At 43.1% G+C, this 19,564-nt stretch overlaps 1 pseudogene; it reads left to right on the forward strand.

The window, feature by feature from the left end:
- Positions 1 to 9,313: 9,313 nt before the first annotated feature.
- LOC108305058 lies at positions 9,314 to 18,728 on the forward strand (annotated as a pseudogene).
- Positions 18,729 to 19,564: the final 836 nt, after the last annotated feature.

Genomic DNA, 19,564 nt, shown 5'->3' on the forward strand with positions numbered 1-19,564 from the left:
ACTGGATAGGGAAAATGTGGCACATATACACCATGGAATATTATGCAGCCATCAAAAACGATGAGTTTGGGTCCTTTGTAGGGACATGGATGAACCTGGAAACCATCATTCTCAGCAAACTGACAGAAGAGCAGAAGATCAAACACCACATGTTCTCACTCATAGGTGGGTGTTGAACAATGAGAACACATGGACACAGGGAGGGGAGCACTACACACTGGGGTCAGTTGGGGGGAAATAGGGGAGGGACGGTGGGGGGTGGGGAGCTGGGGAGAGATAGCAAGGGGAGAAATGCCAGATGTAGGTGATGGGGAGGAAGGCAGCAAATTACACTGCCACGTGTGTACCTATGCAACAATCTTGCATGTTCTTCACATGTACCCCAAAACCTAAAATGCAATAAAATAAATGGGGAGAAAAAAAAAGAACCCCTGCTCAGAGACATTTTTTGATAGAATAGATAAGGAGTTGTATATAGACATACATACATACATATATATACATATATGTGTGTGTGTGTATGTGTGTGTGTGTGTGTATATATGTATATATTCTCAATGATTCTCATATTACTGATGAAGAAATCAAGGTTCCGAGAGTTTAGAGAGCCTGTACAAAACTGTAGAACAAATAAGGAGAGGACCCAATCCTAAAATGCAGGCAAGTTGATTTCAACACTTAGACATTTTTTTCAATCACAGCACACAATCTTTCCTTTATAGGCCAAACTTGGATTACACAGAGAAATAAATTCACTCATTATTTTTTTTAAAACCAGTCTGACTATATATTGCCTTCAATAATCTAGAATAAAAGATTTATTCAGATGCAACGAAGAGAAAGAAATACAAAATATCATGTAAATGAACTGGCAGCATGTAAAGCTTAGGCCAATGGGCAGTGGACAACCAGAGAGGGGCATCACCACACGCTGTGGAACAGCTGGAGGGGCTTCCAAGGGGTAATGGTGGTTGAATCAGCTCTGAAACCCAGCAGAATCCTGAATTGACTCAACCTTATATAGAACCTTGGTTTAGATAGACAAAAATCTTCTAAAAATTGACCTCAAAGATTACTTTTGATATGCAAGAATATTTATGGAAGACAGAAAGGGGAATTCTTGAACAAAGAAAAGTTTCTCAGTTCATAATCCTCAATTCCTTGACAGCCTTTGATAAACAGTAGCTAATTTTGTTGAGCACTTACTACGTGCCAGGTACTAGATTAATTCATTTAATCCCCAAAACATTTAATGGATGGGTATTATCACCATCCACATTTTAAAATGACATCAACTTGGGCAAGACAGAACAGAGAGGAAATGGAAGAGGCAGGATTTAGATCCTGCTAGTCCAGCACTGGTGGGCTCCTTCTAACTATAGTCCATGTTGACAAGTAGGCGTGGTTGGGAATTTGGGGAACCTAGCTTAGTATACCACATTGACAGGGCCAAAGGAAATCTAGAAAGATCATATGTGACAAAGGACTTGGTAGGCACCAGGGTGCATAAATTACTATGTTGTGAAAGTAAAGTCATCAGATTATCTCCACTCAGAATCCCTCTGTTGTTACGAAATGTGAACCCCAAATATCTGAGACACTCTCAGTTAATTTAAAATCAACACTTTTCAGTGATTTTCTTTTGCTCATTTTCCATAGGCTTCTTTATCTCTAAGGATTTCTCAATTTTATTTCATACATCCTGGCTTACATACATAAAAATGCTAGTGCTGCTGGCATTCTCAACCCCATGTTCATACATTCCAGTCCTTAGCGTGTCAATAATAAGACCAAATGAAGTGCTGGATATGTGCCAGGTGATGGTCTAAGCAACTACATATATCCACTCATTTAAATTTTTGTGATGACCTCATGAATTAGGATTGTCTATAAAGAAATGGGAACAGAGAATGTTCCAGCCATTTGCACAGCATGTATTTGCCAACAATATATTTATATTTCAACCCTAATATCTCCCTTGTAGCTTTAACTTATTCATACTATATTACCAACTTCTACACATATATTAGTGCAAATATTAGGGCAAAGAAATTTCCCAAAATATCAAAAACATAAGGCAGTAATAATAATGGCTGCCATTTATGGAGCTAATGGTATTTTACATAATTTACAGTTTCAACAGCAATCCTGTAAAGTTGTACAGTTGACTACATTTTTAAAAAACTCTCTTAGAGAAGTCAGATAAGTCAAGTAGATTTTTAAAGATCATCAGCAGGTCTGTGGAGATCCGAACACAGATCTGATCTCTTAACTATAATCCATCACCTTAATATTAGTACACTGGCCACAATCAGCTTAGTATTGAGGAAGGAGACCCTTAATCCTCTTAAGCTTCTAAGACTCCTTCCCCCTAGACTTCTACATTGCATTTCAATAGGAGAAGTTAAGGCTGGCAGACTCGGGTGCCACCCTTAATCGCACTCCTATAGATCGCAGGCATGGTGTGGAGGAATCTTTCCAGAAGGCATTGTTTTTACTTAAACACAATCACACCCCCACATAAGTCACGTATGCCACACCTACTTCATGGATCAAGACCCTTTCACATGTAATTTGTAGAGTTGTAAGCCCAAGGCCCTTTCACATGTAATTTCTAGAGTCGTAAGCCCAAGACCCTTTCACATGTAATTTCTAGAGCTGTGAGCCTTTAAAAGGACAGGTATTTTCTTTGTTAGGGGAGCTTTGCTGTTAGGGAACTATGCCGCCGCAGCTCCGGGCCGAATAAATCACCCCTTCCTTCCCAATTCGATGTTCGAGAGGTTTTGTGGCCTTTCCTGCTACAGCATACTCAAAAAAACACTTGGATAAAGAATAATTATTTTAGAAATTCTAAGATCTGAAGAAGGAGGTGTTGCCCAAAATTAAATATAAATTCTAGGCCTTAGGAAAAATAGTTTCTAAAAGTTCAGAGAAAAGGTAGGTATGATTCCTAATGACACTATAAAAGTTAAAATGGCTGAAAGAAGAAGGAAGTTTCACAGGAAAGTATTCAATCAGAACAATAACAAATGAAACTGATCATGAAGGAAAAAAACTAAGTTTTTTTTAAAAAATAGCTCTACAAAGAGCTCTCTAATGATCTTAGATTTTTAAAGAAATGCCTGAAATAATGGAAGGAGGCATATATAACAAAGCAATACAAACCAGCCATATAATACTAGGAAAAAATGGAGTCCAAACTGTACTGAGGCTTCACAGGACAGTGTAAGAGCACCAAAAGGGGGAATTCCACTGGTTTCAGCAAAGAAAAAAGAATGAGGAATGGATCAGCCCACTGCTTGGGGGCAAATGGTGTCATATTGAAAGCAAACAGAGAGAAACAGGACAATTCAACTTCTATATCACTTCTCTCTCAAGGAAAGCAACCTTCAAACTGGGATGGCTAGAACAAATATGGTTAGTAGGAAATTCAAACCTGAGATAGGCAAGAAGACAATAAGAAAACACCTAGCCTCTCTAAATGAATTCAAGTCCACAGAACCAAGTGAATGACTTCCATCCTACTTCACCAAAGAGAGGTGTGGACTAGAGCAGCTGCAGGGAGAAATGTAGGATTAGGGAGACAGGAATATGCTCCAATTTTTTTTTAAGGCATGGAATATGTGTACTACATAAAGTTGTAAAATATCAATGCCCAGCAAAATTTTAAAAGTTTAAATATATTTTAATATTTAAAAGATAACTACTAAACAAAATTACTTGTGCCAACAGAATTCTTATAAAATAAGCTTTACCAAACTAACTTTGTTTCTGTGTTGAAAAGTTACCATGGGGTGTCAACACAGTTTCCTGGGTTGAGATTTCAAGAAGTCATCCCTAAACTATCCCTATGGACAATATAGATACACATAGGCTGAATGATGGTTACATAATGAAGAGTTTCTTAACTAGTTGAGTATCTGGAGACATAGGCTGTTTATACATTCAATTCTGTCTACCTAGAAAGTAGTGTGCATTGACGGAGGGGTGCTCTTCTTGCTCTGGAGAGATAGCTCTTATATTTGGCACATTGTTATTACTCATATGACTACGTAGAAATTAGACACATGATATTTTGATGCAGCCATTTTGAAGACATGCTGACAGCCCTAGAAAACAACTTAATGTTAAGAAACTTGTTGAAGTAGCAATTAACATAACTACACACAAACTTCATTCCTATCTTTATTCCATTTCTGAGCACATTTTAGAAATGCAATCAGGTCAAGCCCAGGAATGGGGCAGGGTTCTGAGATATCCATTACTAGAGAATAAAAAATGATATTTAAGAAATAATTTGATATAAAATATAAGCTATTTTGAGGCACCCATTTTGATGTGACCAAATCAAAATAGCCACATCAAGATTATTGCATGAAAATCTTTTCCCATGTATTTATCTACATCATAGATTTTGGAACTCCATTGCAATAAGGACAGATCTCTCCAGCATATCGCCGTAAGTTCACTTTCCTGGTTGGCCATGGCTCATTATGCTTCTAATATTTGTGAGGATACAAAGATGGAGCAATAGCTGCTACACTGGCTGTAGAGTCAGCATTTGATAGCTCTCCCCTAAGCCAGGGGGTGTCTTCTCAACCAGAGGGAATACAGGTAAGTAGACTGCATGTCATTCCAGGTTATTTGGTGCAAGCAACAGGAATAGACCCTGGCTAACCAAAGCAAGAAAAGACTTTGCAGGAAGAACACTGGGCAGTGGGTGCAACAGCAGAAAAGGTGAACAACCAGGTTTTGAGAACACCCAGAATCAGAGTAGCTTCTGGATGTCAGTGGAGAATCCAAAGACTGCATCTGCAGGGAAGTGCCAAGTATAGCTTCAGATCCACCATCCATCTGTCCCTCAGTGTCTCTACTCAAGTTTCGGAGCTTGTCTCTTGTGCCCTCCCCTGTGATTAGGGCTCCTGGAGTCATGTGATTAAGGGACAGCCACATGGATGGAAGAGTGCAATTTCCCCAAGGGAAAAAGAAGGGCTCCATCACCAGAAGAAAGAGGCAGTATCCCAGGAAAGAGAGAAAAAATATATACAAATATATTGACTAGAGACTTAAACTTCAGTCACTCATTTTCAAAAATACAGGTTTTACCTCACCTGCTTCATGTAAATAAAGGATGTTGTTGACTGCAAGTTCAGTAACCGAGAACAGTATTTATGTCACATGTGTTTGATTTTAATAACACTCTACTGTCAACACAAGGGTGAGGCTAGCTACATCTCTCAGCTTTATTCCCATCTTATGTAGGGTTTAGTTTTCAATTCCCGATTTTACCTTTTAGGAAGAACACTATATTTTAGGGTATTTGTCTCAGGCCCCATTTCCTCTCTTCTGTTCTCTTCTCTGTAATCTAGCAGCCCTGGGACTCTGCAAAGTTAATTTCTGCAAGTCTCTTGCCAATAGCTTTCAGTTAGGGTGTGCCAATGGAAAGCATGGCAAGAAACTGGGATATGAGAGGTGGGAAGAAGCAGCTCTCTTCCTGAATCTGCATTCTCTCCACATCTTTCCAGCAGCAGGTGGCAGCTCACGTCCAAGGTCTTTTGGCAGTTTCCACATTTGTATGGAAAACCTCTTCCTTGGAGCCAGTGCTGGTCTCACCTGCTGAGATGCAGCATGTTAGTGATGCCAGCAGCAGCCATGGTGGTCTCAGCATTAGCCAGGCAGTGCCCCTTCAGTTATTCCACCATCAGCAGCTCAATTCCCCTTGGCAGTACCAGCACTGTTCATGGTGCCTCTGCCATGGTTCCCACTCTGCCTTGGGTGCTCCTCACCCCCACCCCACTGGGATTCCAGGTAGCAGGACACTTCTTATTCATTCTCCAGCTGTAGGAATGGAAGCCACTTCCTGAAATTACTAATATTTGCATTCTCTCATATTTGCCTTTATTAGTTCATTATTATTAATATAATTGCCTTATATTAATTTCCCTTTATTGGAAATACTGAGAATATTTCTATCTTCTTTTCTGATGCAAATGCAGAAAAACCAGATTATGTCCAGAGTCAGACGGTAAGGGAGATAGAGACTGTGTCACACTTGAAATGTGCATTTTGTACAAAGGAAGAGTTAAAGAATGTGATAACTGGCTTTAACTGTCTGAAGAGCTTTCATCTGAAAGGGGGACCATATTTATCCTGTGTAGCTCCAAAGGGCAGAAATGGGATTAGTGAGAAGTCTTAAGGAGAGGGCTTCAGCTCAAAATAAGGAACAGTCCTCTAAGCACTTGACCTGCCCACGATGGAATGTACTGGTTTCCTTTGATTGAGGAGTAGTCAAGCAAACAATGGGCTTCCATTCCTCAGAGACACTGGAGGGGAAGCTACCAGAGTTATAAACTGGACAAAATCAACTCTCAGAGGCCCTGTAGTTCCCCTGAAGAACTACAGATTTCAATAAAAGGTTTGGTCATTTTCTGTTGAAGCTGTAACACAAAGCTAGGATGTTTAGTGACCTGCAGAAAAATGTAACATTTATCCTCTGGGGTCTATCTTGGTCCCAGACTAATTTAAAATAATGACTCTTATCCCCAAACTGAAGAAATTCAGTCTCCATTATTACATACCCCGCTGAAAGCTGACACGGGTTACTAAGAAGCCCCTCATTTGCTTTCCTTTCTGCTCCCACTGCGTCCATTTCATGTGCCTGGGATTTATGCCCCAAGGGCTTTAGAGAGCTGGGGGGATAAGGATGATTGCAGTCTCCACCTGATGGAATCAAAGTGTTCTAGTGCTCTGAAGAGAATTTCTCATCATTGTGAGTCTTGCTTGATGGATCCAAATCTCTGAACTCTTCTATCCCAGGCTAAGTCTTCCCGTCTCAGCCTTGGAATTCCAAGGGATGGGTAGACAGTTATGAGGGAACCAGACAAGATATCAAAACCTTAACAAGATTATCTTCCTGCCATCACGAAATCTCAACCACCCTTCCAATTATTACTACAGCTGTCAACGAGTATTGCACATATGTAGAGCCCCCACCTTTCTGATGTTTGGGGCACACGTGATGAGTCTCAAAACAGCTGTCTCCATCCAGTAGCTTTCCTTTTCTGGTATAAAATGAGCTTCAGTCTCACAATGGCAGTTTAGAGATGAGGGGGACAGAGAAAGCCATTCTCTCTTGGGTACAGTTCAACAAAATAGAGAAGCACAAAATTCTAACCTCTAATATTCACAGAAAATAGGAACTTCTGACATACTGAAAAAAGCATTGTCTCACATTTTCCATCTCAAGATAGGAACATTGGACCAGGAAGAAAATGTGATGACTTAATCCAAAGAAACATACCATGGATATACAGGACCAGAAATGAAACTAGAACTCATTTTGACCTAGACCAGGGTTACCCCTCCCACCCCCACCTAATTGCTTCAAATAATCTTACATTACAAAAGAGAAAACTATGGAATTCAGTGTTTCAGTGTCTCAGTCTAGGTGCTTAGCAAGTGAGGGTTCAAACTGACAGCAGGATTTAGTGACCTAGAAGTAGCATCTTTCGCAATAGAGCCCATTGTGTGGATGATACTGCTTTTCATTCTGCTTCTTCTTAATTCATCCCCACATTCTTCCTATTTGTTCCATGTCATGGGGTGCCTGCCCAGGAGACAAAGAGAATATCCCAGAAGTGGTAGGTAGACCGACTTGCCTATAAGTATTCAATTCTCTGGGCACCTGTCATGGTTTAGGGACACCAGGGTTAAAATACTTACATGCCTTTAAGCCTAAAATTCCAACAACAGTGGTCCAGGCAAGGTAGCTCACGCCTATAATCCCAGCACTTTGGGAGGCTGAGTCGGGTGGATCACCTGAGGTCAGGAGTTCCAGGACAGACCTGACCAACACGGCGAGACCCCATCTCTACTAAAATAACAAAATTAGCAGTGTGTTGTGGTGTGTGCCTGTAATCCCAGCTACTCAGGAGGCTGAGGGAGGAGAAGCGCTTGAACCCAGGAGGCAGAGATTGCAGAGAGCCAAGATTGTGCCATTGTACTCCAGCCTGGCCAACATGAACAAAACTCCATCTCAAAAAAAAAAAAATTCCAACAATAGTAAATAATAATTTTGTATAAAACATTCTCTTTCTAAAGCTTGCTTACCCACCATCCCCACCCCAAATTAGGACTGTAAGGCCACTTTCTCTTAATGAAAAATTCTTGGTTAGTTCCTGGATGGTGGAGTAAGTCCAGGCAGAGGATGGTGCTAAAAGGGAAGAATTGGGCATGAATACAGAATATCATGGTGTGGCAGGAGATATGTGTGTAGGGGTTGGTGTTCTCTCATGGGTGGACCCATCTAAGGAATCAACTCTCCTGCCAGGAGTCAGGAAACTCCTTCCTCATCTTCCAGCTCCTGAGATTTGAATCGAATGTTTATCCAACTGCTCTTTTTCTCACATCGCTCTCTTACTACCCCTCATGTCGTTCCCCTCTTTCTGTTCCCCAGCCCTCTCTCTGCTCACCCCACCCCCTCCAGTCTGAGGCAGCCATCTGGGGACCCTGCTATCCAATAATTAGCCAGGGCAGCTGCTAAACCAAATAAACTCCAGAGATTTGCAGCTGTCAGAGCGGAGTCCTGCCTGGAGGAGGGGGAAGCCAGGGGAGGCCCGCCAAGCCTTCTCAGGTGGCCAGATGACGCCTAATTAGCCCACCTGCTCCGGAGGCCTCACCAGATGGGCAAATGCCTGGAAGCCTTGGGGAGCCAGTGAGATGCTCTGGGAACTCCCAGCATGCTGATTCCTTTCCAGCTGCCTCTTGGGCAGTGGGGGAGGATGGTTAAAATAGTAATTGGTACCTTGGGTCAAGGGGCCTTGCCTTTCCCTGCCGGGAGGGAAGATGCTCTGCTTTCCCATGGGCAGCCCCTACTCACCTTCTCCACCAGCCTGGGGTCTGAGTTGTTGATGCTGTTGATTGAAAATGTGTGCTTTAAAAAAAAAAAAATCACACAGAGGAGTTGGCACTGGGAATATTTTTCTAAATCCAAACTATGTACATCATGAATTCACAAAAAGCAAAATTTAACTAGGAGGGAAACTTGAGGGAAATACATAGGTTTCATTTTTTTTCTCCCCAGACTGCAAAAGTGAGCGGCAAACAGCGTGGCAGAGGGAGGGTGAAGCGGTTAATAATTTAATCTTGGTAGACTGCTGTTTCTGGGCAAGGAAGGAGTAGGGAGCCAAAAAGTAAGGGGAAGGGACACACTGTGGAGGGCATAGGTTTTATATTTCAGAGCATGAGCAATGCCCGCAAGAGAATCCTGTGGTTCTGCTGCTTAACCCGGCCACTGCACCACTGGCTACCCACGATGTGGCCGTATCTACAAGCAAAGCAGGTCGTCGGGGGCCAGGCAGAAGAGGAGAATCTTAAGGTGCCCTCCTCACACCGCGCTCTGTCATCATTAGAAGGAGCTTACCTTTCAGCACCCAGCAAGGCAGGAATGGAAATAGTGAGAATGAAGGTTGCAAACACTAAGGGGGGAAAATGCAAGAAGCCTCGCTGAGAATGTGCCACACGACCTCTTTACCCTTCCCTTTGACTGCATTTCCTGACTCTCCTTTTATGTGACAAAGGACATCTTTGCCTTTTGATGAAGACAATGACATCTGCGGTGTTCAAGCTCTTGACTCAAACAGCCTTGTTGTAGAAAAATAAAGGTTAGGCGAACAGGAGAAATCTGCCTGCCTCCACAGCCCTCGTGCCTGGGTTTGTGATACCCTGCAAACGCCATATGGATTCGGAGAAGCAGCCCATGTGTTTCATCTGATAGTTTCTTTTTTTAAGTGGTTGCCAAGTGAACTCACATCAGAATTGGTGACCTTATAATCACCCTCTAGCCCAGTAATGATTGTTTTCTAGCTGAAATATGAAGATAAACTTTCAGAAGAAAATGTGATAAGACTGAGAAAATAAGCATACAAATAATTTATTATAATATTCCTTATTTACCCTTGTTATTAATGTCCCCTATTTAGGGGACCAATGTGAGGATGGATTACATTTTTGGCCAGCAGAGGACCAAGCTAACAGCAGAACGTCTTTGAGAAATCTCAGCTTTCTGTATATTCTGGAGTATAACGTATTTTCTGCCGGCTTTGGCTGATAGAGTGGACATTAATTGTTAATTTTTCTCTAACAGCCATCTGCTGAAACGCAGATTCCCTGCAAATCTTGGGAAACAGCGCCATCTAGCAGCCTTTGCTCCAAGTGCTTCAAAGCTGGGTTCATTGTCGACAGGGGTAGGTGGAAAGAAGAGATCATTCTTTTGGGGTGGACTAAGTTGGAAACATGCTCCGCACAAATCTACCTCTGATACCTGTGAGAATAATCAGTTTGCAAACGTCTGGGCTCCATTTTGCTTCAGGAAGGCATCTCAGCATTCTATTCTGGATGGATCAGCGGAGTTTCATAAAATTACATTAGCATAGAGCATTTTATCCGGAAGACACCTCGGGACCACAGGTTTAACAGATGAGGAAATTGATGCCAGGAAGAGAAAGATACCTCTTCAAGGGCACGCAGCTAGTGTGTGTTCAAGTCAGGCTCAGAAACCAGAACCAATCCTACTATTATTCCCAGAATAGGAACAACCATTTATCAAAGTCTAGCTAAAGATGAAGGCAGGAATAAGACACAGAAGTTAGAGCATCCATCAGTAAGCAGAAAGGATGGGTATCTTTCTGAATCTATAATATCAGGGGTATGGCAAGATGCAGATTAAACCCAAGGGCAGATTTTGACCTATGTCTAGGACACAGGCACATGCTATGAACAAATCTTTGAGCAGTGAAATGCTGATTTGGACTTATCTTAGTCTGTTCAGGCTGCTATAACAAAATACCTTAAGCTGAGTAATTTATAAACTGTAGAAATGTATTGCTAACAGTTCTTGGGGCTGGCAAGTCCAAGATCAAGGCATCAGCAAATTGGGTGTGTGGTGAAGGCCTGTTTTTCATAGGTCATGCCTTCTGTGTGTCCTCACAAGGTGCAGGGGGGATGGGACTTGCTCAAGCCTCCTTCAGAAGGGCACTAATCCCATGCCCCAGGGGAGCCCTTATGACTTAGTCACTTCCCATAAGCCCCACCTATTAATACCATCAGTTGGTTATTAGATTCCAACATATAAATTGGGAGAGATACCAACATCCAGACCATAGCAGGACCGTCCTCAACCAGCTTCCCTGTGCTCTGGCCAGTCACATTTTTCCCAGGGAGAATAACAGAGGCAGGTTTCTAATTTTAGAAAGAGGCTTTCAGGTTTTTCTCTCCAATGGCTCCATGTAACTTTGACTTCAAATATGTCAGACTCTCTTTCTCTCTCTCATTGAACGAATATCTTATAGACTCCTCCTGTCAAAGCTGGAAGAGACCTCAGGAAAGACTTCAGCCAGCAGGGATCGCCCCTGAATGCACACTTCAATCACCAGAGGAGGCATAAAATCATCAGCACTTGGACCCCACCCCAGACCAATTAAATCAAAATCTCTAGTGTAGGGCTTAAGTATTCATCCTTTTTAAGTTCCCTGAGTGACTCCAATATGCAGCCAAAGAATCAGTGACTTCAAACCTGACTTCTCTTCTTAGAGATGAGCAAACCAAGACTCAGAAAGACAAAGGGATGTGCCCAGTAAGCCACGTGAAAGTGATGGCAGAAATGAGACTGGTTTTCTCTTCCCTGCCCTTTGCCACCTGCTCTGGCCTACAAGAGCTCCTGCCTCAGCCTCAGTTGTGTAGCATCAGAATTGGTGCTGCAGCCACGGGCAAGCAGCCAGCCAGCCAGAGTGGGTTGGCCTCTTCACACACAGCCCCTCATACATCACCATCTGTGTTTGGGAAGTACCCTGAGCACTGGGCACTTAGTACTTGGGAACCTGAAAGATGATAGGCTAAAGAGTTCTAACCAGTGTGGTACCTCTGCCCACACTGATGACATATCTTTTCCAACACTGACTTCTGAAACTGGAGAAATAACCACAGAGTAGATTTGCAGAACATTCTGGGTCCACCAAGAGATGAACCAGAGCCAATCTCCACTGGTCACTTAATTGGCAGACAGTAGGGACAGTAGCAGAGTTTGGGGTCTCCATTGTCCAGTAGTTCCCCAAAGTCTGGTTATATCCCCTTCGCTTATGCACAGTCACCCTAATAAACAGCCGCAGGTCCCTGGAGGAAGGTTGGAAGGACAATTGACAGTGTACATTGTCGGCTATGCCGCAGGATCTCCTTAAGGAGACTGGTCCTCCTCTTTTTTCCAGAGGTGTTGAGCCTGCGAAGTGGCTCAAATCTACAAACTAGGTGAGAGGCTAGGACCTACTATTGTGGTGATTCCATGTGCCCGATCTAAAGCTTTTCCATCTATGCAAAACAGGTGAGATTGCTTTCGTCTGCCCATCTATTGCTGCTCAAGGCATATCATGATGAACAACCAAGACAGTGATTTCTGTGGGTCATACTTGCTGTGCAAGATGTCAGAGCCCCTGCATCGGAAAGTGGTCATCTCATGGGTCGATAAGAATTTACTGATGACAGTGTATGTTTGAAGAAGGAAAGCTTTATTAAAAAGAAGCAATGCTGGCTCATGCCTGTAATCCCAGCACTTTGGGAGGCCAAGGCAGGCAGATCATGAGGTCAAGAGATCGAGACCATCCTGGCCAACATGGTGAAACCCCGTCTCTACTAAAAATACAAAAAATTAGCCAAGCCTGGTGGCACATGCCTGTGGTCCCAGCTACTTGGGAGGCTGAGGCAGAAGAATCGCTTGAGCCCAGGAGGTAGAGGTTGCCGTGAGCCGAGATTGCGCCACTGCACTCCAGCCTGGTGACAGAGCAAGACTCCATCTCAAAAAAAAAAAAAAAAAGAAAGAAAGAATGCTGCAGAAAAGTGCAGTGGGGCTCCTCAGCGAGACAGGCCTGAGCAAGCCCCCATCATTTTTCCTTAAGGGTACTTATGGACCTTAAAGTGGGACCTAGAGGGTAGTTTGCATGATAAATGATTTCATTTGTAGACATTTTGGTGCCTTAATGTCGGCAAGAGTTGCACAATGAGTTTCAGCACGCGTGTGTTCTGGAAATGTATGGAAATTCTAGTTACTTATAAATTTTAAGTTGAAAAGAGGTCTGCAACCAGGTGCTGACTTTAGATAAAAGAGAAGTCTAATTATTTCTAAATTCCTCAAATATAAAGTCTTTCGTCTCCAGATAGCCTGCTTGATGGTCACCATGTGGTTTTTGCTCTCCCCAGTACTCTTCTGATGACCTTTACAGTAGCCACACTTATCTTGTCTTTGGTAATTAAAGAGCACCTCCTTAGCCAGGAGTGGTGGCTCTCGCCTGTAATCCTAGCTACTCTGGAGGCTGAGGCAGGAAAATAGCTTGAACCCAAGAGATGGAGGTTGCAGTGAGCCGAGATTGTGCCACTGCACTCCAGTGTGGGTGACAGAGTGAGACTCGGTCTCAAAATAACCAAATTTAAAAACACACAAAAAAACAAACAAAAACAGTGCCTCTTGGTCCCTGCCAGCCACTCCCATCATGGCCACTAAAGTCAGAATCCCGTCCAATGGCAGCCAGGCCCAGTGTCACTTCTGGCCCACCACAGAGCTACTCAAGGACGCTGGACTTCCAATCACAAGTGTGTCTCAGTGGCCTTGGAAAAGGGAGCGGCCTCTGGACCCTCTGTGGGGACACAGTTAGGGAGTGGGTGAGTTGGTCTCCTACGATAAATCTGTTCTCCCTAAGCCTTTGGATACTTCTTCTGCTTCACTGACGACATCCAACCTTATCCTGTTCCAACCCACTTGTTGGAAATGTCTGGTCCAAGAATTCTTGCCTTATTGTCTTCGTGACAAATAAAAAACCCCAGAGAGTCCATTTTGCATCTATACCACACTTCCCTGACTGTTCCTCTAACTTTAAAATAATTTAAACATCCCATGTTAGACACAGTGTCCCAGGTTCTATAAAAATCCCTGCTCACAGGCCATGAAATAAGTAATTGCATCAATACCAAATGTTTAGAAGAGAAGAGTGACTCAGGCAATCCTAGCATAAGATCCTCTAGGGTGAGGTCTGCTATGACCAGGAGCATCCTGGCAGGACATTAGCGTGAATATTCTAGCTTGAGCTCCCCTGTCCCATACACCAGTTCCACTTTCTTCCTTCAATCAGGGAAGTTTAAAAAAGGAAGGTGAGGAATCTGGGCCTCTTGGACCAGAAATAGTTTCAGAGCTTATAACCCCTTTACCCTTGACTTTAACTGTTGGCATTACTGAGAGTAAAACACAGAGGCTTTAGGGGTGGAGGGTGTTAGCGTCATGTGCAGGGATCTGCATCTGACTCCCCACTACACCTTGGGGTGACCCTGCCTGCAAGCCCTGACTTGGGTGTTTTGGCCAAACTAACGCAGGCTGTCAAATGATTCATTCTGGGAATCTTTGAAAACTGTGAGTCAGATCATGTAGCTCCTCTGTGAAACCTTGGGTTGGCTTCACATTTCACTCAGAATAAAGCACAAAGATTATTCCACTGGGTGCAGACCCCAGGTGCTCAGCACCCCTTCCCTCCCTGGCTCATTTCCTACCCCAACCCTCCCACCCGGCCCCTGGCTCACTGCCGTCCAGACACACTGGTCTCCTTGCTCTTCTTCAAACACATCTGGACCCTCACACTGGCCTTTTCCTCTGCTTAGCATGCCCCTCCCCCAGCTATCTCCTGACCTCTTAATCTTTGCCTGAATGTCACCTAAGTGCCACCCTGATGGGCCCATTTTAAGGTGCATCCCCCACCCCCATTTCTGCCATTTTTAGAAGGTACATGTCACCTTCTAATATACTGTATACTTTATTAATTTTGTTATTATCTGTCTCCCACACTGGAAAGTTCCACAAGGCCAGGCAAGTTTATCTCTGTTGTCCCTGCTAAATTCCCAACCCCTAGAAAATGTCTGGCATGGTAGGTGACCAATAATGATCCACGGGGCCAGGTGCAGTGGCTCACGCCTGTAATCTCAGCACTTTGGGAGGTCAAAGCAAGTGGATCACTTGAGGTCAGGAGTTTGAGACCAGCCTAGAAGCTGAGGCAGGAGAATCTCTTGAACCTGGAAGGTGGAGGTTGCAGTGAGCCGAGATGGTACCACTGCACTCCAGCTTAGATGACAGAGTGAGACTCCACCTCTAAAAAATAAAAAACAAACAAACAAACAAAAAACAATAATGATCCATGGAAGAGCCAGTTGTGTGGCCAGTTTGCCTGCTTTCCTTCTCTACCAAACTGGAACAATCCTGCTGTGATTAATTTGATTACTGTGCTTAGAAATTGTCCCAGCCTGGTAAAACATACAGACCCAGCAATTAACCTTTCTATAGCATTTCTTTTTAAAATTATTTCATTATAAACACACATGGTGGTTAAAGCAAGAAGTTTGCCCCCCACCTAAGCTTTCCATATGTTTCTTGTAAAAATAAGTTAATCTTGTCCCACTAATAATGGGGTTCATCATTTGCTTGGGGGAGGCTTCAAGTAAAATGATGATTGTAACCCCTTTTGCACTAAATGTATAATGACTTTACAAAAGCGGCCTGCATTTAACCACACAGATGTGCCTTGAGGAAGAATTCCATACCTGAAGATAAGCAGAGCATTCGTTTACAAGGAGAGGAGGACCCTCATCAAGAGTAGGACCTTCCCAGGCCCTCATCATTATGTTATTCTTTTTGCCAAGTGAAAGCTTTAGCCAATGAATGGCTTAGTTATTACAGTCTATTTTGAATTCAGACGGCTTTGTTATATTCTGGAAATTGATTACAAAATAGATACATGGATGAATTGGGAAAGAAATCAGATCAGAGTTATCCTTTATTTGCCAGATGTTGACTTAGAACTCCATAGGCATGTTGAATATACCCAGGAAACACTTGGAGACACTGTAGAGACAGCAAGTGGAGGGCACTGGGTGTTAGGGAGGAGGGATAAGGGGCAAGCCAAGCCTCAGGGATAAGGGGCACTGAGGGCAAGACGAGAGGGAGAAGGAAGCCGCACCCGTGAAGGACGGAGAGCACTGCAGAGAGCACACAGGCAAAAGCCCGAGGGGGAAATCAGTTTGACGCCTCAGCCTCTTTTCTGACTTCTCTCCTTTCTCCCCTTGGCTGGAATCCCTCACCCTGGCCCAGAAGCCAGCCTCCCTTTCTGGGAGATCCAGGGGCTTCCCAGCCCTCAGTCTGACTGGACATCTCAGAGTAACCCTGCCCCCAAAACCGTGGTTGCCATGGGCTCTAAAAGTAGTTCTCCAGGTAAACAAAACTGCTTTTTTGTTCACTCACATGCAGGAAGTGGCAGATTCCTGGCCTTTCAACACACGTTTTCCTCTGCTGACAAACTCCAGCATCAAGCAGAGGTGTTGGCAAGACTCCACCTGTTTCCTGGCAGAAGCCCCTAGCCACCCCACCTCACACTGGCACAAAGGAGCTCAAGCCGTGAAAGGTAAGGAAGAGTGAGCTCCATGAAGGACAAGCTGTGTGTGCTCATTCTGTTTCATTTCTCACAGGCCTGGTACACATTATCATGAATGAGCAAGCTGGTCTCCCACCTCCATCCTCATCCCTGCCATGTGGGAATGGAAAAAGGGGAGTCCCGTCCTCCAGAGTCAGGGTAGGATTACAGATTAGGCACGTGTAGTCCAGACCAGCACCCTCCTCCAGCAGGTTTGCTCCACCCTTGGAGGGAAAGCATGACGGGTAGCGGGGGAAAGAAGCCAGGCTACGGGCCTAGCAGTTTTCCTAATGACCAACACTTTGCAGACTACAGGCTCTGCTGAGGTGAGTCTAGGACTGTGAATGCATTAATGTTTTTAACTGTTGTTTTTGATTTGTCTCAGCCTCCCTTCTAGCACTTCCCAATTCCATGGTTATAAGCAAGATTGGCTATTTATTTGAACAGAAATGGCATACAGAGGAAATTTAAAGGATCCTAGAAAGTCAAGGTGAACCAAAATCTCACTTGAGTTATCCACTGCCTTCTCTCTGTAGTCTTTTCTTGTTGTGGGGCTGCTGTATGCATTGTATCAGATACCTTCTACTTGTCACTTCATTTAACTGTCATTGCAATGACATGAGGTGAGTCTTAGTGTTCACATCTTACAGAGGAAAGAACTGAGGCTCAGAAAGGTAGAGACACCTGACCTAGCTCACACAGCTGTGAAAGAGCTAGACCTGGACAAAAGGTGTACATGGTTTTAGAGTGAAAATAGACTGCTCTTCATGAAATCCATGCAAAGATGCCTGAAAGAGGAACAAATATTTCCTGGATAGCTGTGGATGAGTTAAATTTTGTAATCCACCCTCTTAGGATGAAAGCATACAGTATCAGGATTGCATTATGTTCCTGGTAGGAAGTGGGTCAACAGGAGTAGGAAGGGTGCCAAAAAGATGCAAGCCCAGAAGAGGTCTTTGCTGACTCCATGTGTTTGTTTGCCCTAGGCTGCCTGAGCTGGCTTTTTGCCACAGGGTTAAGGTGAGAGATGCCTACATTAGTCAGCACCTGCACATAGGTCAGCTTCTCATCCTGCCTGGCAACAGGCTGGCCTGATGCATGAAGTAGGAAGCCACCCAAGCAGCGTGAAAGGAAGGCAACCAACAGGCCTCCCCTTTAAAATCTCCCCATTCCAAGGCTTGAAATTTCCCCTCATTTCATAGACGCAAACACAGAGGCACAAAGGGAAAAACTGGTCCAGAAGACATCGCTAGTCAGGGAAGAATCAGGACTGAAAAGAATGGAGTGACTCACCCAGAGCTCATCCATCTACCCATCCATCTATCCATCCATCCATCCATTCATCCATCCATCCATTCAGATTCATCAAAACAGCGAAGTCCTTGGACTCATGGAGTTGATGCTCAAGTGAAAGAGGTAGATTACAACTCTTAGGTATACAATACAGTGTAAGGCTAGAGAAGAATATAAAAGGGTCAGGGGAAACCTTGGGGTAACTTTGAGCAGACATGAATTAAGTGATCAGCAAGGGCAAAGTTACCAAGGAGGAAACATAGTTGGGGTGTGCAGCAAACATCAAGGCCAGAATGCTTGGACTGAACTGAATGAGAAATAGCAGGGTAGAAAATTATGCTGGGATCATAAAGAAACCTTATATGCGAGGAACAATAATTTGGATTTTTTTTAATAGTAATATACAGCTTCTCTCAAGCTTGGTGTTTGGTCAGTGGGGAACCACGCAGGTTTAACATACATATCGAGAAATGTTATTTCTGTTCAGAGCCCATCTACCCTGGCCATGGCATGATGTTCGTCCACAACGATTACAAAGTGTTCAGATTTTGTCAATCTAAATGTCATAAAAACTTTAAATAGAAGTGCAATCCTCGCAAAGCTAGGTGGACTAAAGCATTCCAGAAAGCAACTGGGAAAGAGCTTACAGTGGATAATTCATTTGAAGTTGAAAAATGAAGAAATGAACCTATCAAATACCTGCGAGAGCTACAGAATAAAACTCAATGCAATGAAGAGAGTTGAAGAGATCAAATAGAAACGCCTAGTTAACTTTACAGGGAACAGATTGAAGAAAAATAAAGAACTACAGAAAGTTCAGGATATCAAAGAAGTCAAGCAAAACATCCATCTTATCCGAGCCCGCTTGCAGGTAAAGGGAAGCAGTTGGAAGAGAAAGTGGTACAGCAGTTACAAGAGAATGTGGACATGGAAGATCCTTCTTAAAAATCTCTGTAACCATTTCTTTTATGTACATTGGAAAATGCCCTTTGGAGACTTGAAACTTCTATTAGTTTATTTTTTACATAAGGTCACTTAAATGAAAAGTGATTAAAATATATCTTTCCTACATTGCTATCTACATTAGATATTATGGATGCTAGATTGCATCTCAGTGTTAAATCTTCACTGATAGATGTAGCCATGTAAATCATGAAAATTTTACGTATAACTACAGAAGCGAATTGTGGACATCAAAATGGTTCTGCCATGTGGATAATGATGCTAGGCAGCATTTGTATAATAACTCATGGCAAGAAATCATGGCTAGTGATATATAACATAAAATATCCTTTCCAGTAAAATATTCTCTTCATTAATGTTATAGAAGGAGGGATACAATAAGGAACTAACAATTTCTATGACAGTGTCAAACATTTTTTTGATTTCAGTATTTCCTGCTTTGGTTTATTTGCATCTCAGAAGAGCATAATGACATAATTTGATGAAGCCTATTTATGCTGGACTGTTTTGACCTGGTTTAACCCTTCTGACAGGTAGTTGTGGATGTTGGGGATGAGAACTGAATAATCTTTGCCTGGAAGGACACTACACTCTAGAATTTCCACTTTGGAAAATACTCAGTTCTAACTTGTGACTCCTGGTAGAACAAACTTTATTTTTCTAGCCTAGCAATGATCTAAAAGCAGAGGAATCCCAGTGCCTTTTAAAAGTCATTATATGGTTTTCTTTTAAAAAGCTCCTGTTTTTAGGAAGTGGAAGTTACAGATACAACACCTGTTCATTATTTGCACATAAAATAAAACCATTTAAAAAGCAAA

The sequence above is a fragment of the Cebus imitator genome, unplaced genomic scaffold, assembly GCF_001604975.1.
Source record: "Cebus imitator isolate Cc_AM_T3 unplaced genomic scaffold, Cebus_imitator-1.0 Scaffold60, whole genome shotgun sequence".
Lineage (NCBI taxonomy): Eukaryota > Metazoa > Chordata > Mammalia > Primates > Cebidae > Cebus > Cebus imitator.